This window comes from Solanum stenotomum, chromosome 1 (assembly GCF_019186545.1).
Source record: "Solanum stenotomum isolate F172 chromosome 1, ASM1918654v1, whole genome shotgun sequence".
Classification (NCBI taxonomy): Eukaryota; Viridiplantae; Streptophyta; class Magnoliopsida; order Solanales; family Solanaceae; genus Solanum; species Solanum stenotomum.
In genome coordinates, this window is record NC_064282.1 from 31,905,163 (window position 1) to 31,911,786 (window position 6,624).

Below are 6,624 nucleotides of genomic sequence, written 5' to 3' on the forward strand. Positions count from 1 at the left end.
AATATGGTTTATTATTATTTAATCATTCTTCCTTTTAAATTATACTAGCTACGATCTATATTTAAGCGTCATATTCTATTAGGTGCAGTATAGATCATTTTTGGATCATGATATTAACCTGTATATTCCTTATTAGTGTTGAAGTGTAGATGTTGTTAGTACAATCTAAACCAAGCACATGAAAAAGTATCGACTGTCTTAATTATCTATATATTTTGACCAATAGTGACAATACTCAATTATCCAAGTTTTACAACAGTAACAAAGTACAAATTGCTACATTTCAACGGTAATATTTGTTTTTTTAGTATATAAAAAGAAGGATTCAGGAACTCTTCCATCCTATTCTATTTTAAAATACTTAAACATCTCTTTTTATTATGTCTCAAGCATCTCAAACATCCAATGCAAAAAAGTCTTACGTTTGTCATTGTGGTAATTTAGCTATGTTGAGGACGTCACACATCGATACGAACCCATGTCGACAATTCTTTAACTGTGCAATCGATGCATGTTCCTTTTTTAAGTGGCTTGAAAATGATTCATCAACGAGCAGCCCATCAAAATTGAGTCAGGGACTCGAGACATCAATTTTTCAAGGCATTACCAAATTTCAAATATTAGAAAGGCTTCAAAACTCCGAAAAAATAGATATTTGCTCTTGTATCTTAGAGGCCAAAGAGCAGAGGAATCACTTTAAAGGATTTCTAAAAGACACCAAAATAGATAAGGATCAACTAAAATAAAAGTAGATATTGACCGAAGAAAAAGAGAAAGGCCTAAAAATAATATTGTATGGTTTGTTGTTTAGTAGTTGCTTTTTGAAAATGTGTAACTGGGATGCAGTAGTACAATCTTATATCTTTTACTCATGTATTAGTACAGTCTATTAATAAAATGAAGTCTTTTTGGAATTGGTTAGACAATGCATTATATATAAAATTTAAAGTTGATAACTTGCAACAACATCTATCAAAATAAAAATAACATTTACATGATCCAACTGTCTTAAATATCACTTCAAAAGCCAACTACTTCAACCACCAAAAACAAATTATTTTAAAACCCAACTATCTTAATCATCAACCACCAAAATTCAACCATTTCAAAAACCAATTGTCTTAAAACCCACTTCAAAAACCAACTATCTCAAAAACCAATTGTCTTAATATTCAACCAGCAAAAAATAATTATCTTAAAAACTAACTGTCTTAATCATCAACACCAAAAACCAGCCATTTCAAAAATCAATTGTCTTAAAACCCACTTCAAAAACCAATTGCTTTAAAAAATCAATATAACAAATACCTTACTCGTCACCACTTAGCTCACCATTGAGTTTCATAATAATACCCTTTACGTCCACTGAATTTTCATCACTCCCTTATTTTCCCTCTTCTGCCAAACCTTCTTCTACCTTCTCTTCCAACTTCCTCTGTTATTTTTCTTCTTCTTCCTTCTCTTCGATCTGCTCCTCTTCTTTTTCTTATTTTTTCTTCTCTTCGATCTTCTCCTTATCTTTTTATTCTTCTTTCTTCTATTCGAACTTCTCCTCTTCATTTTCTTCTTGTTTCTTCTCTTCCAGCTTCTCTTCTTTTTCTTCTTCGTTCTCTTCCAGTTTCTCCTTTTTTCCTCTTCATCTTTTTCTGCCATCTTCTCCTCCAATTGTTCATTAACTTCTTCTGCAAAGTACTCATCAACTATTGCTAATGGAAGGATTTCATCAACATCAATTGCAGCACCATCTTTATCGATTGTTGGTGTTGTATAGTCTTCATCAACTACTACAAGATCATTGGCTTAGCATTCTTACAAATAAATTATTTTACACAAATAGTATATAAATTAGTCTACCTTTATTTTTCTTGTTCTTTTGAGCTGTCCTCAATTTCTCATCTCGTATAAATGCAACAACTTTCATCATTGATTCTTCAAGGGATGCAACACACTCACACAAGTTATCATCCTTATTTTTCTGTCCACTCGAAATATAATTCTCACAAGGCTGGCACCTAATATTTCATCCTCCTCGTTCGCTACTGCTGAAGTGAGGACAGTTACACCTTTCAAATTGGCCTTTAAGGCATAAATGATTTTGTCCTTCACTTCGTCCGTATATGGCTTTAATTGTTGCCATGTAATTTTGTTTTGTCTCACGGATAGTAAGTGTGAGGTATGGGTGCACAATCTACAAAAAAAAAATATAAATAGTACAAGACATTCACTAATTTATAAATATTGCTAGATAATAATAAATAAAATTAAACCTTTGTACTTCTCCACTTGTACTTAAATGTTACCTTCGATAATATTATCGCACTTTATCGTGTGCCATTTAAGTAAACGGGAAATGGGCAGAGGAGAATCCAAAGACTTCTTGCCATACTTACCAAGATGATGAAAAGCCTCAAATATCCAAACCTGAAATTAATAAAATAATAAATGAATAAACAGCGACAATGAAATACTATATAAATATATAAGAGTTTATTATAAATTAAGTACATAATTGATAATAATTACCAAAAATGCTCAGGGAAAGCCATACAGAGCATACGATGCATTCCATGTTTCTTTGTACACTTCACTCTACTTCTTCAAATTAATTTTGTTCTTCAAATACATCACTATTAGATCAAAACACCCTTTCCACCACAGATAACTATTGAAGAAATCTAAATCATCCACCATCTTAATGTGGTTTGAATTCACAATCTTAGATCGATCATGGGCAAGCAACATCGAGTGGACGAACCATACTAAAGAGCACTTCAACTTATGCTCCTTATTCAATCTGGTACCCTTAATCAAACTTATCTGATTTGTAGCAGTAATATTCTTATTCTTGGTCAATTTATAATGAAATTTCTCAACTTTCTGAAGTACTTTTGTCATTTTTGCATCACGGGGGTATGCTGAGCAATTCAGCCCCGTAATCAATGCAAATTCTCCTAAGCCAAAATAAGTAGGCTTATCATTCACACAAAACCACATCTCATACAATTTTTTTATCATTTTTCACACGTCGCAACAGCATATAATGGACCATCTGTCCATTGAACTTGAAATGTTCTGGAATACGCCTCAAATGTCCAAAACAAGTACCTTTAAAGTCATTATAATTTTTTTCTTGAACTAAAAGTTTTGTAGAATCACGATAAAGAGTCATTCTTGCTCTCACAGAAATTTTCGCTTGAAATGATCCTAACTCATCCATCCATGTTGTTATATTATAGGACTTACCAGAGATTTCTCTTGCACAAATTGGCAAGGACATGGGATCATCATCCTCATCTCCAGGATCTCGGGTATCTCTACTACTCTCTTCATCTCCACTGTCAGTTTTTTCTTCACTAGATTCATCATCATCACTAGCCTAGGCACTATTGTCCTCATAGTTGTCAATCTCAGCCATTGTATCAAAATCCGAGTTAGAATTAGGTTCTTCAACTACAATTTTTTCTTTTTTGATGATCTGGGAACTTCTTCAGCCTTTCTTTTTTTATTTTTTGAAGCCTTAGGAACAGATCATTTAATGATGCCGCCTCTAGTTTTAGCCATATTGTACTATATACAACAACACAATTTTCATATCAAAATATCGACCACTAGTCTATTAACATAAACAGAGTAATGCTAAAAAAATATGCAAAACAAGTACCAGTTCCAACAAAACTCAACAATGCCATTGACATAAACACTATTAAAGTCGACCAAAATACAGTAAAAACTTTCAAATCGATAGGCTAGATAAACATAAAAAATTAAAAATTTCTACGCATTATCCAAAGCAAAACGTCAGTAATGATTCCGAATAAAAAGCATGAACCAAAAACGGGTCAGATTTTCAGAATTTTAAGCAAAAATCTAAACTTCACTACGCTATCTCAATAAAAATAAGTCAAATAGGCTAAAAGTTATTGAAAACACGATTAAACTTACTTGAGAGGAAGAAGATTCAAGAAGATCCAACTGAACTTGGGAAGAAGATCGAAAAAGATTCAACGGAACTTGGGGAAGATTGATTAAAAAAAATAAACGTTACTTCAATTTTCAAGAACAATTATAGGATCTCACTTTTCTTTATGTTTTCAATAATGGAAGATGGAAGTTTTGTTGGAGAATGATCAGTTTTATGGAGATTAATGATTTCGTAAAGCAGGTTTATGGAAGAAGACGAAGAGTTCTATGTGAACATTCTAAGGTTTCCTCGAAAAATGTTTATACCTAATATTATTAAATATTTTTTCGTACTTCTTGGGATTGTACTTTAATTTTTATTATGGAGGGATGAATTTATTTAATGTTGAAGTGTTGGGATGAAAATAATATTTTATTTTTATTCACAAGTTCTTAAAATGATGAAAAGCCCCATGATCCCACAACCCAACCCCACTTTTTCACTTTTTCTATCCCTAACCCTAAAAATTAAATCAAAAAGAAATTAGGTGGCTATTGTTCAAAAGAAGCTTGTGTCCCCAATGCCAATTCTTCTCATGTGTATATGGTGTACAGACTGATTTGACATAACAGTAAAATCAGATCTATCGGCATATACTTATTGGGATACACAGTAAATGATAATTCTTATCAGCTTGGAATTAATATGCAATAAGAAGAACATACAAATTGCAAATTTTCTCAAATGGAAAGAGACTTAATTTCTAGTAGTTTTGTTAAAAATCACCATGCTCTCACCAACAAAGAATTAAAGGTCGTTGAGATAATTGTTTTGTACGGATCAACTTGCACGTACTTAAACTAATTGCACGAGATATATGTTATTCCTACCAGCATCCACAAAGGTTTGGATGATCTACTTTCCAGCTTAAGAAAAAAGTAGTAAAGTAACCACTTTAGTTCTTACTCGTCCAGCTTAGTTTATTGACAACAGATCTGAGCTGACAGAGACAATTGTGGAGTCAGTAGTGACTGATTTTGGGATTCATCATCATTGGAGTCAGGGGCGGAGCCAGCCTTCTATTAGAGGGTTCATCTGAACCCCCTTTGGCGGAAAATATTACTATTTATACATGGTTAAAATTATTTTTTATGTATATATAGTAAATGTCGAGCCCTCTTCGATTAGTTCATGTGTTTAGTTCTACAGATTTTGAACCTCCTTAATAAAAATCCTAGCTCCGCCACTGATTGGAGTCATCTCTTGGTGTGTTTTTCATAGCCATTATTGCATTCTTCACTTCCCAAGTAATCATTTTATGAATACATATAAATAACTTCTCTACTTTATCCTATTAATTTAAAAATAATATATTAATTATTTTTATAGAATTAGTTTAAATTTTTTAAAATCAAATCCTAATATAATCTGTCACTGTTAAATTACATGATCTTTTCATCTCTTGAATTTTTAATTTATAAAACTAAATTTGATTAAATGAAAATCATCTTATTTTGCAGGATTGAACTAGAGAGGAGTGTGCTAAAGAGGTTGCAATATGCTTGACAATAATTTAAATTTTACCTAATAGTAGAGTTATTATTTTTATTAGTAGGTTCAAATCTAATCTATGAATTTAAAATGTAATTAATTAGTATAAACATGAATCAAGCACACACCATATATGCTATTAATCTTCGTTTTACTTAGAAAAGGCAGAATGTTAGAATAGTGTTTGGCGTCTTTGAGAAACATATCTTTACTGTATTAGGAAAATGATTTACTAGTATCAAGTGCTTATTATTTAAAATCAAAACATAGTATAGGATTACACATGCACTTATGATACTCAAGAATAATTCATATTAGTTATTTTTAAATTAAAAATTATTATATTTTTAAATATTCGCGCAATGCACGGGTGCGTATACTAGTAATATTATAATATTTATTTCATTAATTAAGTTTATCCGTAAAAATTTCTTAATAAATTTTTAATTTTATTTATTTGTGGGGGTTCATATTTATATATTACTTTGTCATGTCAAATTTGTTTTTAATGACAAATTTAGTCTAGTGATTTTATTGATATAAATGCCTAAGTTGAGTGATTTGTTGAAACAAAACAAAACAAAGTTTAATGATTTTGCTAGACAAATTCTCAAAGTTGAGTGATTTTTGAGATGTTAAATCATATATGTTATTGTCCATTAATGCGTTTAGCATTGGAACCATTCAAGTATTCAATACTTCAGGTAACAAACGCTTTCTCCAATGTAGAACAAAAAGAGCAAGAGTGATACAATAAAATCTTCAATACCTGAAGAGATCATCTATGCTATATTTTTTAAGCTTCCCGTCAATTCTTTAACGCATGTCAAGTGCCTTTCTAAATTTTACAATTCTCTTATTTCGGATCCATGTTTTGTATATATGCATCATAACCTCTCTATATCTCATCCCGATAAGACAAAATTTCTCACACGTTCAGGGAATGGAAATGATCTTACACGATAGATCAGAAGGTGTAACATAAAAAGAGAGATTAAAATAACGGAGCTTGCAGAAAATGTGGAGATCATTGGCATCTATAATCATGTAGATAGTCTTTTATCGTGTAGGATCATGAGTGCATCTCACGTGATTTGTCGTGTAAGACGTGTGTGTCTACTTATTTAATTTTATGATAGTGTAAGTGTATTTGTATACACCTGAATTTGGAA